Here is a 15,325-nt window from a genome sequence, read left to right on the forward strand (position 1 = left end):
CCAGCGGGTAAAAACGCATTTTATCCACTAGTGGGCAAAGTAATTTGACCTTGAATAAAGTCAAATTAACTGCTTTAAAATTGATAAAAGTAGGTGAATCTAGTAATAAAGATGATTTTTACCACCCGTGGAACTACTGGTAGCAGTGATAAACGCTTTTTTTGCGTTGTAGTTTCCTCGCTATAGTGAGGGGAAAATGTTTGTGTTACACTCGGGTGCAAATGTATTTTACTTCTCGTGTGTTAAAAAAACTCGCAAGCTCAGGATTCTATTCTCGAACCACTCGCTTCGCTCGTGGTTCAAGTATAGAATCCTTTCGCTTGCTCGTTTCTCAATTCCACACTCGGCGTTAAAATACAACTTTGCCCCCTTGTATAACAAATAACTATTATTGCGGATTATCATTGTGAATGTTGGACGATCTGAATAAGTGAATACAATGTTCGCCTATTTTAAGAAGAAACCGATTTTATATGTAGTCCTTTTGGGACTAAGACAGATTAAAATTGAGGACAAATAAAGACAAACTCACTGTTTTTAAGATATTTATTTATGTGCAACGAAACCAAACCGATACAAGTAACTTTATAAGATTAATATTTTCAGTTCTATTGCTCACGATGTTGCTGTTTCAATGAGTCTACATACTTCAAAATATTAATATATTCTTCAGAGCGCCTACACGGTGGTAGAAATTGTAATTAACCTATCAGTAAATTTCCAAAATAATAAGTAGTTTCTTTTATCGAGGTCTTCATCAAATTCACAAAAGATATATTGATTTTCGTTTTCTTGTTTTGAATTATCAGCGCCATCTTTGCTTGGTATGATTTTCTTACAACCTAAACTATTTCCTGCGTCCTCTTCCATTTTGCATGTTTTTTGATCCACCACTCCGAGCTCCGGGCTTATTTTTGGGTGTAAGTAATGATTGTGACTGATTTTCTCCATCAGAATATGTGCCGTTTTGTAGTTCATCTGTAATTAAAAAAAAATATTTATTTGAACTCTTAGGCTAGGCTGTTTATAGTTATCGACACAAAGTCCATTGTGATGGCGGTACTGAAATCGTCTGTGGTTTTCAATAGCACTTACTTACTAAGAGGAGGAGAAGAGTTGTCATCTTCACGTCACTAAAAACGGCTGACTATGTATCTCATCCACAGATTCTGTAACAATAACCATAATAATAAATATCAAATAGAGTATTTGACTCAGCATTTACAATAAATCAATAGGAAGTAATAAAATAAGGCACCAGAAGATTAAATATTCCGAAGCACAAGTTTGTTTTAAATTGAAAATTCTAGGTATAACTTCCTAATGAAATATTGAAAATATCAGTATTACCTGACATGCTGCGGACTACACGGTTTTATTTTGTTCTATGCCGGTTAATCGAACCAAACCTTTATCAAAGCGTTCCCCAAAATACCGGTTTAAAAAGAACGGTCTTTCGAACAAAAATGCAATTTCAAAGGTTTGCGCCAAGTACATGATAACTAGACAGCGGATTTCAGGTAGCGATTTAAATATTAATATGGATATGACTAGTGCAATTTTTTAAACACATGTCATATGGTTTATAATCTATTATTATTACCTACATCGCACACCACAAACTTCACTGAATAATTAGATTAAATTAATGTTATTTTTTCAACAAACTACATTTAAAAAAAAGTATTTTATTCTAAATAATGGACTTTCAATTTAAATATATATAAGAAGCGAATTATTTTCATTTTTATATTCTTTGAGCCGTAATAGAAGTTTTTACTGTGCAATGCGCAGAAGAAATATTAAAGAAATAAGTATAAATAAATATTTTTTTATTTTTATTTATTATCATTATAATTTTTGCCCAATATTCACAAAAGCATCCAAAAAGGGTTTTACTTTTATGTTCCCATACATTTTTTCGTGTGTAGAAAAAATAATAAATATTGTATGCGAGTCATATTCATATTAATATTTAAATCGCTACCTGAAATCTGCTCTCTAACGATAACGTTATGAATTTTTAACTGGTATCCGTTACAAATATTTAACTAGATGGTAAGGTTCGGGATTTCACTAATTGTGAGAAGGAACCCTAAAGTGAAAAGAATACACTCTTTTATTTGAGCAGTGGTTTATTTATTCGTATGGTTTAAAAAATTGTTCAGTCGTTTATTAAGGTTTCTGAATCCATTGGATTACGTCATTATGCAGGGTGAACAAGTTTCACACAGGGTTTCCACTGTATTTGCTGATAGTGGTGCAAAAGAAGAACATACTAGACTTATATTGACCGGGATATGGACCGCGATTACCTTTTTAATTTTTGTCGAGCTTCCGATATTTCGATATCATAATCACGCAAAACTCGACTGATCGGGGAGCTCGAAGAAAAGGTAATTACGGTCTATATCCCGGTCAATATGTTTAATGAAAATAACCGTGAACATTCAGAACTCTTAAGGACTTAGTTATAATATCTATACTCAAGTTCATAGATCGGACGCAGGCAAACTTTAGTCTGGGAACTGATATTAATACGTTTTCTTCTATTTTTATGACTGCAAATTTAGAATATTTTTCCTGTTAGTTAACCGAATAAGGGGAAGCTTTCAAGACATCATAATATTATTATATTTAAGCCCAATACCGGAACATATTTCCAATACTGCACTGGTATTTATATTCACGAAGACGTTTCGGCATTAGGGATTCCGGGCGGCGTCGTTCGTGCTAGAATTGAGTCTACTAGCCCCCGGCGACTACGGTTCAGAGGGACGTAAGTGAAAATTCTGGGCGGTGTACGATCTTTGGAGGCGAGTGACATTTTTATAGGATTAGGCTCCATGAATGTAAATAGAGAGGAAGCTTTGCAACGGACAGTGTTACATCGCAAAGGGAAAATTCAAAATGCAGAATCATAGAAGTTTATGTGGTCTAAGAAAAAAACGTACCTCAGTACCATACAGAAAAAGTTACGGTGGCCTAGATGGCATTACACCTTTGGGGTACGCTCAGCTAGATGGCGCTAATATTAATATTTGACATTTTAACACATATGGAGCTAAGAATATGGACCAAATTGTCAATACTGAGGTTCAAAAGTTTTAAGCCTGTGTCAAGAGATGGCAGTCTATGCACTGTGATTACACATTTTACTTCGATAGTAACTCTCTATAATAGGCTAGTTTCCTATACTTAAAATAAAATATTCTATGCAGTGCACGAAATAAAGCACCACATAATTAGAAGAAAATTATGGACAGTAGTTATTTTTAAACATAATTTCTATTTAATAAGTCAAAGAGAAAGATATAAAGTAAATGAATTGATCGTGACGTCACTCCTCAGTATTTCATACTAATTCCATATTAGCAAATCGTTTTGACAGTTCTTAAAAAGAATCTGATTTGACTAGTAGGAAACTAGCCTATTATACCTATATTTACTCGATCCTCTTTGATGTGGAGTAATGCAAAGTCTGGCAAGTTAGTCATTTCCGTAACTAGAAAAAAGCGGCGAAAATGTGTTTAGGAACTAATATTTTCATTCTATATACATTGTCTATTAAACAATAAGAAAATCCCGCCCTTTTTTAGTGACACGCTTCGTTGATAGGATATTATCCTTACTAATATTCTAAATGGGAAAGTGTGTGTGTCTGTTTGTTTGTCCGTCTTTCACACCAAAACAGAGCGACGAATTGTCGTGATTTTTTAATTGGAGATAGTTGAAGGGATGGAGAGTGACATAGGCTAATTTTTGTCTCTTTCTAACGCGAGCGAAGCCGCGGGAAAAAGCTGGTATTTAATATTTTCGAACAACGTGAAAATGAGCCCTTCAAACTTTAGAATTTCTTACAAGTAATTTCATGATAATTTATTTTGGTACGTAGGTACAAATAACATTCGCTGAAATACTATGATTCAACTCACAAACTTGAATTGACTTGTTCTATAGTTACCTATGTACCTAATAGCACAGAATACATATTAGCTAATATGCTAGGTACTAAGCTATAGTGTATTGTATGCTAATAGTAACGTCTGCGTCTAATGTCGATTAGAATATGGAGTTAATTTAGACAGAGAGATTGACTTCATTATAGAGCCTTCAGACTTAGACGCGGAAGCTTATTACGAAACACTAAAGCCATCTTACGCCGTGGCTTGCGTGGGCGACGGTCGCGCGATGGTCGCGCGACGGCGATGCGACGCATACGAAATCAAACCTTATTGATATGGAAGCATGAGACGCGACGGCGACCGTCGCGCACGCAAGACACGGCGTTAGCCGTAAGCTGGCGTATTTAATTAGGCGTTTGAACATCCAATGATGCCGTTCGGATTCTGACTATAGGAGTAATTTAAGCGTGCCTGTGCGGATGACATGAGAGGCGTGTCATTAAGGTTTTTTACGTATGGCGTATGACACTGGCGTGTCATTTTATTAAAACAAAAGTAGTTCGCCACCCACAGCGTAAAGTTTTCGAAAATGTAATACGCGACGAATCGGGTAACTAGTTTCAAAAGGCTTTAAATGTTGGCTTCGACTCTAAACGCCTCCCCAAAGGTCCGGAACGTCATTGTTCTGTGATGAGAAATACATGTTACGTACATATAATATAATTACATACAATATCATATAATATAAAGGTCCCCGCTCCGAGTCGTTCCTGGTGCAAATGCTGCGAGCGTCATGGGCACTTTTGCACCGGGAACGACAGGGAACAGATGATTCGGATATTTTTTTTATTATTGTTATTAGTTATTGTTTTAGGTTTATATAAAATTTGTTAGGTTATTTAGTTTTACTTCAATTATTAATTTATTATAATTAGTCTATTTGAATACATTACATTACACACATAATAATGTAACACTTTTTCATTGTTTGTAACAATTTCATGTAATGTTGAATAAAAGTTTTCTATCTATATTCTATATGTCTATGTGTACGTTTGTCTTCCTAAACGGGGTAGGCAGAGCTTATGAAACTGATTAAGTTTCAGAGAAACCGAAACCCATGACGATGAAGTGGTAGGTTGCTAACCTACTGTTCATACTACAATGGAACCCACAGTCGAACCGAAAATGATTAGTATTTTTGACAAAATGATGTTGTAATTTGTAACTTTAAATATGAACTGTAAATATTGTTTCTATGCATCATTCTAAAATGCAGATCGAATTCATAAACTATAGTAAATTCACAAATAATCAGAATGTATTTCTTCCGGTCAACAAATTTCTTTGACACATGTACCTCTTTTTAAAACCTTGAATTCCGAGTTCCGACACAATGTTTGCAAGACTTTGGTTCAGCAATCTCCTTAGTGCACCCAGGTTACTTAGCCAACGGCACAATCTCCTAATTTTCGTAAGCGTATCGTAGCTAGCTGTCCCTATCGCTCTTCTGTAGTGGCGCGACAGAACCAGACTGTGTTTTGATCGCCACGTAGCGGCAACGATTGTCGCTTTAGCTACACCAGGGTGGCTAGCGACAGAGCGCTCACGAAACGCTGAAACGAAGCGCTAGTAGATATCTATCTCTATCGCGCTTGCGTATTGGCGCGACAGAGCCAGCGGCGTATCGCTTTCGTTTGGCGTCTTTAGCTACACCTGCAGTTCTTAGCATGACAAACGATACATCGGGCGTAAATCCCATGTATTCGAGGTACTTCAACTGAATTTTTCCTCAATAAATGTACTTTTATGTTCAAAAATAGAACGCGCATTTAGTTTACACGTGCTTTTGTTAGTTCTACGTGGAAAAGTATACAAAATATTTAGGCAGTATTAAAACAAAAACAAATTTAATAAAATCAAACAATGGATACCAACATGTTACATTTTTAAGTGGCTTAACCCTTAAATGCATGAATTTTTCTTTTAACGAGATATGGATATAATTATGTGAAAGACAATGGTTTTCTGACTCTGGGAAAAAATAATAAAAAAAATATTACGGATCGATTTTTATACTAAATCAGTGTTAGAAGTTAAATAGGCCAAGTCTTATTTATATAAATATTTTATTATTTATTTATTACATACACATAAACTATCAATAACAGGGCATCCTAATACGATAGTATGGAAACGATAGTATATCGTTATTGGTATGCTTTATTTAAAAAAAATGACTAAGTACTATTAGAAAGGTACACTATTTGTGAAACCCCTATGATAAAATGTTTAAACATAAACTAATTACTAACTTTGAAAAAATCAGCCTAAATCACATACTAAACACAGTTTTGCAGGAACTTGCTTAGATTTAAGACCTGTACTGTGCATTAATAATAATAAATAAAATAATAAAAAAAAAATCGCCATCATCCAGTTTTTTTACACTTTTCCGCCATTTCATCTTAATCCTTTAATAATAAATAGTAAATCATTATATTATTTAATTTATTTAATCGTTTATTAAATAGTAATAAATAATGAATAATAAATGTGATTGTGGATAGCTACATATACACGGTGTTTCCGGTACCACTCAAAACCTCAGACACCCCAACTGATTTTTATTTTTTTAAACTCATCTAGAGTATTCATCTTTTAATCTGATCGTTACTTTTTTTTTGATTGAATTTTTAATTTTCTGTACAGCTCTACTTGACTTTTAGCTCTACACTCAATAAAATAATTGCTAACTACCATCATAAACCATAAGACTATTTATTTGTGTACGTTACTGCAACGACATAAGGTTTACCAATAGACAGCTAAGATGTCACTGTAAAACACTTTAAAGCTTTGTCACAGTAAACTTCAAATTGGACAGGTAATAGCAGTAAGCAAATAAACTCAATATTCAAAATGACAAGGTTGTAATTAGGTACGAGTTCAATTTGTTATGACTTATGATAAACATTAAGATTAAACTGACAAACAACGTCAAACTAGTAGCGGAAAAAATAATCATCTAAGTAACCGGCCAGTATTAATACCCCTAAATACTGAAAAAAGGTAACCAACCTCTAGCAATGCGATATACACAATGTTGTATTACGAGTACAATAGAATGGGCACGTAAAAAATAACTAATAATACTAATTTAAATAAAAATATTACCCCCATCAAGATATAGCTCAATCGATTCTACTCTCGATTCTGAACAAACTGTTTTTAGGTTTTTAGTGTTAAGTGAAACACGGTGTATATGATGCATATATATACATCACCATGCATTTAAGGGTTAAACGTAAATCGTGAGTATTTTCAGTAAAAAATACAAATTCGAATTCCAGGGAATAGTAGTTAAAGGTACTTACAATATTAGTCGGCGCATAGGAAAATAATGGGCGATTATGACAAAATGGGCAAGATGATAATAAAAAAACTACAAGACTCTTAACTAAACGCTCATTATTTATAGGCCAACAAAATACCTATTATTTACATCTCAGTAGACCGGCTGGGCCACCACGGCCTCTCCTGCTCCTCGGGCGCGGGCCGCCTTTCTCGCCATGCCGCCCTCAACGACATCCTCAGAAGGGCTCTCGTCAGCGCCAACGTCCCCGCAGCTCTGGAGCCCCAGATCGTACGGGACGATGGCAAGCGCCCGGACGGGATGTCGTTAATCCCTTGGCGAAAGGGCCGCGCGCTGGTGTGGGACGCTACCTGCGCCGACACGTTGGCTGCGTCCTACATCCAAGTGACCAGCAAAAAGGGTGGGGCGGCAGCTGACGCCCGGGAGCGGTTTAAGGTCAACAAATACAGCTGTCTCGGCGCCAACTACGAGTTCGTAGCGTTTGGCGTCGAGACACTCGGACCGTGGGGTAAGGGAGCGCGTGGGTTTGTAAGGGATTTGGGGAAACGGTTAAGGGAGGCAACAGGTGACCCTCGCGCCGGCAGCTTTCTCGCGCAAAGAATTGCTATTGCAATACAGCGCGGGAATGCTGCTTGCGTGATGGGCACCCTGCCGAGGGGCCAGGGCCTGGAGGGTAGTTTTTAGGTTTATTTATTTTTATATAAGTTATAGTTTAAGTTTTTTTGTCCACTATCTGTACTAATGTATAATCATATTCAATTTATTTAATAAAGTTAAACTATGGTTATTATTTACAATTTTGCTAGATGTAATTTTTCAGCATTTTGGTCATTTTTTTTAAAGTTGTCCACCCCACTTTTTTTTGGATTTGGAAATTTTTATGTGGTTTCCACTCAGAATCGCGAACTCTTTAAATCCTAATAGGAGAAAAAAAGTGTGCCAAGGTTTTTTTTCCCATTCCGTTACCATTTTTTATACATTTTGTACGGCGGTAACGGAATGGAAGGTTTGAAAAATGTATGGAAATCTTGGGACATTTTTTTTCTCTTATCAGGATCGAAAGACCTCGCGATTCTGAGTATAAATTGCGAAGAAAATACCCATGCCACAAAAAAAGTTGAGTGGACAACTTTTAAAAAAATTGCCCATTTACTACTACTAGATCAATCTGTTTATCGTCGCTGCGCGTGCAAAATTCGCTATGTGATTTTTAACGATTTTTCGTTTTCACTGCCATTTTAAACCTTATTTCTAGATACATATGCTCCAAAAACAGCGTCGAGCTCATTTCAGTATTACAGGTTTTATCAAAAGTAGGTATGTGACGCCCATACATTGAATGTTCTTCCTATAATCGCTAACTGCAATAAATCACATAACTACATTATCTTCTTATAACAGCAGTTTTGGAATTGCGCCTGCTATGTGAATTATGACACATAGCTATATTTTTGGAAATATTGTATAATAAGATGTGTTAGATGTTTGTGCCCGATTTGTACAATCTCATACATAGCGATAATTTAGTACTATTTGTAGAAATCGTGAATGTTTCCAGATCGTGTGTTTTGCGTCACATAGCAGCCTTTTCTTATAAAAATCTCTTAAAACTTGTTTAAATGGTGTATGGTAGCTGGGTTTGTCGTCAAGTATAACCTCTATAAATGAGACAGAGTGTAGTTTCCCTTTTTATTGAGACTATGTCTGAAAGTACTAACTCTGACCGAATAGTTATTTTTTAATATTAGTTAAAAATAAATCATTTCAAATTGATTTTTAAGATTAACTGTCAGAAATTTATAGTGTTTAGTATACTGACAAATTTCGTGTAGGGTTCAGTGTGTGTAAACGTATATTACAAACTATCGAAATAAGATAAATTTATGCTAAGTAACTCAAAAAAATAGCAAGTGATTTATCATTGCCTTGAAGTGGCAAGACATCGTTTTGTATGAAATTTTGTGTGATAAGATCTACCTATCCTTTCTGGAAACATTTTACAATAAATTAATGAAAATGAAATGTTTAATAACTGAAAAAAAGCTGAATTGAGAAATCACATAAAGTTTTGAATGACAAAGATTTTTTATCTTTTGGATCAAAAGGGAAAAATGGAACCCTTATACAATTATGTACTTTCTTGTCTATCCGTTTATCTATTTGTCAATATTCTTTATTTCGGAAAAACCCTATACTCAAGTGTACTGTACCGTTCTTTGAAGCTGTAAAAAAAACCTTATTTCTAAGTAAATACAACATAGGTTAATTGAGTTGAAAAAAATCTACACTCTCAAGGAAGTCAAAATTAATAGGGTACTTCCGGTTGACCTAAACTATAAAATTTGGAAAATAAATCGTATTACACCATACATCATTACATGATTATTAATATATAGTTGTGAGAAAAAAATAGTAAAATGTACACGTAACCTTCGGTGTTCGAACCAGACTAGCATTATTCGGTTTTTTCAAGTTAAACATGCATAATGAAAACTTATTCAATACGTAAATGTTTACATAATACCACATTGAGCAACTTTGTAACTGAAATAACCTCCATTCATTGTAATTTCAAGTAATTTCTTAATGTATGCAAAAGTGAAAATACTTATGCCATAAAAATATTGATTTATTTATGTTAAATAATTGCCGAAATAAACAGTTTTTTGTGTCTCCTGTAAAGTAGGTTAAAAACACATAGCGAAATTTGCACGCACAGCGACGTTATGCTTACTGCAATATAACTGCTCATTTCTTATCCCTGGACCATTGTCTACGTAACACAAGCCATTAAAAGGATGTTACAATTTTGGGGATTACCTAAGGGTAAATAAAGTAAACTAAGTATTTTTATAGAAAATAACTTTTTAATTAACTTTCTTTCTGAAAACAATTTCGAACGTAATAATACACTACTTAGTAACGCCTAACTGGTAGGCAATGAAACTACCCTTATTATAAATTATATCGCTAGCTCAGTCTATTTACTTAAAAAAAAAACAAATACCTAAAATTTAGAGCATAGGGGTGAGTCAGTAGTTCTGGTACTGGAAGACCGGGTAAAAGGTAAATTATTAATTAATTAAAAAATTTATTTATGTTGGGCGCCTTTAAAAAAAACGAGGAACGCTCTGACCTTGGGGACGTCTAACCGAGTTGAGGAGAGGTGGCCGCTGCAGCCACGGAATGGGAGCTCTTCCATACCGATCGTCACAGCCTCCTGTCCACCGGTCCAGGCTCGGGAAGCATCAGCTCTGCTCTGTCTTCGAACGTTAACCTCCAAATCTGAGGACCTGAAATAGGTTTAAAAAAAAACAATGACCCTGAGGCTTCCACCAACCCTTAGCGAGGGTTAAAATATTACTCGAACGAATGTGAAACGTACCCATTCCAGAAAAGAAGCCGGCTTGTGGTTCCGTGCAATCATGTCAATGGAAGGGGTCCTCAGTAATTTTATAAAAATAAAATCATCTGAAAATAATGGACACAAGAATTAGCACTGAACGTAACACAACAAACTGCATTCGAATATGGAAGAAAATACTTACGATTATGCGATTAATTCGCGATTTAAAAATTAGAATGTGGCGCATTGGCCCTGAAGAATTTGAAAACCACCCGTCTACATCCTTTCCAATATGCAAAGTGTCGGCTGACAGCTCGGCCCACAGATACGTGACGAGATGCATTCGCCTATAGACAACAACTTTAACTTCTGTCTTAAAGAGGGTAATAAAATATTTCCAAAAAGGAACGAAAACTAACAATACAATAATAAATTGAGTTTTATTTTTAATAAATGAAAATTCAAAAGGGATTTTGGAAGGAAATAAATTAACGACGATCGACACGCCATCTTTTGTCATTCTAGCTAACAGCAAACTGGGTTATCAATACAATCCTGCCGATAGATGGCTCTGCCTGTACGAAACCAATAGTTACTTGAGTATAATATCAGCTAAATAAAAATATACCTACGAGGTTTGAAAAAATATTGTTACAGTACTCCCCTCCCCAGAGAAAATTTTGACGCAGGCAAAATTTTGAGCTGGTCCCCAGCTCCAAACTACAGGAAATATGGGTAATATAACAGCTACAACTCGAAATCTATAATCGATAACAAAAAAACCATCCAAATCGAACCCACGCACTAAACCAGATAAGAATAGCCCCTTTTTTTTTTTAGGTAAATTACTACATTACGTCGCATCGTCTATATTTCTTGGCGGCACAGCGAGCTATACCAGACAGCGGGCTGTACGTCCAAGCGATATAACGGAAGACGGCTTATAGCTAAATGAAATTTCCCTAACAAATATCGGTGACAGCTAAGAATACAAAGAACAGACAATAACACCAGAACAACGAAGCGTATATACCGGCTGCGTCTATGTACGACACAAGACGGAACGTTTCGACACAACATTAGACATAAGTACAAGGGTTGACTGTACAGACCGCGTCTCAGGCGACGCAAGTCTGTCGGTCCGACAACACAAAAGAACGCCAACGTTCACGCATATGATTTAAGTCATATCGCAAAGCATCAACAAGGGTACAACACTGCTATTAAGAATTCTCCGTTTAAATCCGCAAGAATCCGACCAGCCAGTGAAGCTGAAATGCTGGTTTAAAACGCCAGCACCCAGAAAACTACGTGAAGAGAACTTTTAAATCGTCCACTCACCACCAAACATCGAAAAGGTAATACTTGTGTACGGACGTATTAGTACCATCCGGACACAATGTACTTAACTCCCACTTCAAACACATAAAAAAACGCCTACTATACATCAAAACAAAAAAACTACCTATCACCGATAACTGCTAATAAATGAATACCTACTCCTTAACGTAACAACAATATGGAAAAACTTGTGTTAAATCTAACCCACCGGAAAGTAGGTAATAAAGATAACGCCTCGTAAACAACTTAGATCACGATCACTTTCACAACAAAATATTTATTCTAAAGTATTCTCAACCACAAAGGAAACCCACGAATAATATTAAATGTGCACGCTGGACTAATTTAAACAATAAAAGGTCCAAACGATCACCCAATTATTTAAATATAAAAGTTAGGTTAAATTATTATTTTTAACATTTTTTAGAATCACCCTGTATGCTCTTTACATGTTTAACTTTCTGTAGTAAAACTCAATTAAAATACCTACATAAATATTTGTACTAAATTTACAACATCAAACTTCAATATCGTTAAGGTAGGAAGAATAAAATAGGTAATTTAGAAAACAAGACACCAATTCTTACGACTGGCTGTAGGTACTTTAAATTACTTCAACTATTATCATTAGGTAAGAACTATGAACAATTAAAATTAATCACCTTCTAGAAAAAGAGTATGTAGTCTAGTTAAATACAATGTAAAATAAATTTAATTTGCTAATCACACCTTTCACATCAAAATGTAAAAAAAAAATCCTCATTTACGAATTACAAAATGCAGTAGGTACCAAGCGTGTGGTACTATTTAGAATTAAATACAAGCATAACTTCTTGCTTTTCACTAAAATAAAGAGACAAAATGGTTTTGTAGGTATATATAGTACTGTTGGCAATGAATAAAAATAACCAGATTTGGTACCCACCAACTAACAAGAGGTAATAATTATCTATATGGTACTATACATTTAACACACAAAGAAAGTACGGAACGAAAGTAAATACGGAAACCTTTCCTTTATTTTTAGTAAGGAATTTGTTATTTAAAGTAATGTTTAACATTGATTTTGCCAACAATCTTAGGTAGGTATGTAAATAATCTCTAATACTATGTTTAAGAAAATTATTAAATAGGTAAGCAACTAACGGTCTTCCAGTCTGAACTCTCTAAAGCCCCACGTTGGGCGCCACTGTTACAATTTTGGGGATTACCTAAGGGTAAATAAAGTAAACTAAGTATTTTTATAGAAAATAACTTTTTAATTAACTTTCTTTCTGAAAACAATTTCGAACGTAATAATACACTACTTAGTAACGCCTAACTGGTAGGCAATGAAACTACCCTTATTATAAATTATATCGCTAGCTCAGTCTATTTACTTAAAAAAAAAACAAATACCTAAAATTTAGAGCATAGGGGTGAGTCAGTAGTTCTGGTACTGGAAGACCGGGTAAAAGGTAAATTATTAATTAATTAAAAAATTTATTTATGTTGGGCGCCTTTAAAAAAAACGAGGAACGCTCTGACCTTGGGGACGTCTAACCGAGTTGAGGAGAGGTGGCCGCTGCAGCCACGGAATGGGAGCTCTTCCATACCGATCGTCACAGCCTCCTGTCCACCGGTCCAGGCTCGGGAAGCATCAGCTCTGCTCTGTCTTCGAACGTTAACCTCCAAATCTGAGGACCTGAAATAGGTTTAAAAAAAAACAATGACCCTGAGGCTTCCACCAACCCTTAGCGAGGGTTAAAATATTACTCGAACGAATGTGAAACGTACCCATTCCAGAAAAGAAGCCGGCTTGTGGTTCCGTGCAATCATGTCAATGGAAGGGGTCCTCAGTAATTTTATAAAAATAAAATCATCTGAAAATAATGGACACAAGAATTAGCACTGAACGTAACACAACAAACTGCATTCGAATATGGAAGAAAATACTTACGATTATGCGATTAATTCGCGATTTAAAAATTAGAATGTGGCGCATTGGCCCTGAAGAATTTGAAAACCACCCGTCTACATCCTTTCCAATATGCAAAGTGTCGGCTGACAGCTCGGCCCACAGATACGTGACGAGATGCATTCGCCTATAGACAACAACTTTAACTTCTGTCTTAAAGAGGGTAATAAAATATTTCCAAAAAGGAACGAAAACTAACAATACAATAATAAATTGAGTTTTATTTTTAATAAATGAAAATTCAAAAGGGATTTTGGAAGGAAATAAATTAACGACGATCGACACGCCATCTTTTGTCATTCTAGCTAACAGCAAACTGGGTTATCAATACAATCCTGCCGATAGATGGCTCTGCCTGTACGAAACCAATAGTTACTTGAGTATAATATCAGCTAAATAAAAATATACCTACGAGGTTTGAAAAAATATTGTTACAAGGATAAGGCAGCAAATCCAACAAACTGGTTCAGAATAAATCGGCCCGAGTGACGGCGGCCAATTATTGAGATGGATCGTCGCTCAGGGGCCGGAGATTTGCCTTCAGGAGGCACTATGCGTGGAACTTTGGAAACTTATCTACTACAGAAGGCTTGACGTGTAGGTATTTTCTATTTTGCGCTGCTGGATAACAATGTTTCAATTAGTTGTGGGGGCACGAATGCAGATCGTGCAAAAGAGTGTTTTTTTAGTTTTATAAATGGCAATATTTTCTAGGGGTGGATGATCGGCTGGTAAATAATGAAATATCATATTTTGTGTCTCAAAAACTCTCTGACACGAACGCAACACGTTACCACGTGCTTGGTGTCTATTATTTACGGAAATTTAATAATATTTTAGATAAAGTTAAGGTATGGTACCTACTACTGTTTATTGTTTGGTTTGAGTATATCGCAGCGAGATAGATCACACGTCTTCTTCTAACTGTATTAATGACATAAGGATAGTTAGTCTATCTCGCGGCGACATACTCTCGCGGAAATCATGTGTATGCTGCTGTATCAGCTATATTTTTTTTAATTTTTTTTTTAATTTATTTAAAGAAAAAAAACACAGTTACATAGTACCTTAAATTAAATTTTCGCCAAACTGTGAGACAGTTTGTTGGCGTAGCGCTCAATTAAATTTTAAACTACATTAGATTAGGTACTTTACACTAAGATTAAGATAACAACATTGAAGTAGGTATATAGCAATTGTCAGTCTACGATAACAGAAACTTTTTTATGAACAGTAACAGCCGCTTAAATTTGGTTTTCAAGCTGCCTATACCGAGTTTTGGTGATTCGAGTAAAAGTGGGTAATCATTATAAATTTTAGGAATCAAATATCTTTTTGTTCTTCGTCCATAGTAATTCTTTGCCGTTGGTTGAAACAGTTTGATTATTTTACTAGACCTA

At 35.3% G+C, this 15,325-nt stretch overlaps 2 long non-coding RNA genes across 2 annotated transcripts; both read right to left on the reverse strand.

The window, feature by feature from the left end:
- Positions 1–10,400: 10,400 nt before the first annotated feature.
- LOC125242312 lies at positions 10,401–13,131 on the reverse strand. Its single transcript, XR_007178845.1, has 2 exons — positions 10,667–13,131; positions 10,401–10,574 (listed from the first exon to the last, which is right to left on the reverse strand). It is a non-coding gene; the product is annotated as an uncharacterized LOC125242312 (long non-coding RNA).
- Positions 13,132–13,478: 347 nt separating this feature from the next.
- Positions 13,479–14,355, reverse strand: LOC125241391. Its single transcript, XR_007178738.1, has 2 exons — positions 13,745–14,355; positions 13,479–13,652 (listed from the first exon to the last, which is right to left on the reverse strand). It is a non-coding gene; the product is annotated as an uncharacterized LOC125241391 (long non-coding RNA).
- Positions 14,356–15,325: the final 970 nt, after the last annotated feature.

The sequence above is a fragment of the Leguminivora glycinivorella genome, chromosome 2, assembly GCF_023078275.1.
Source record: "Leguminivora glycinivorella isolate SPB_JAAS2020 chromosome 2, LegGlyc_1.1, whole genome shotgun sequence".
NCBI lineage: Eukaryota > Metazoa > Arthropoda > Insecta > Lepidoptera > Tortricidae > Leguminivora > Leguminivora glycinivorella.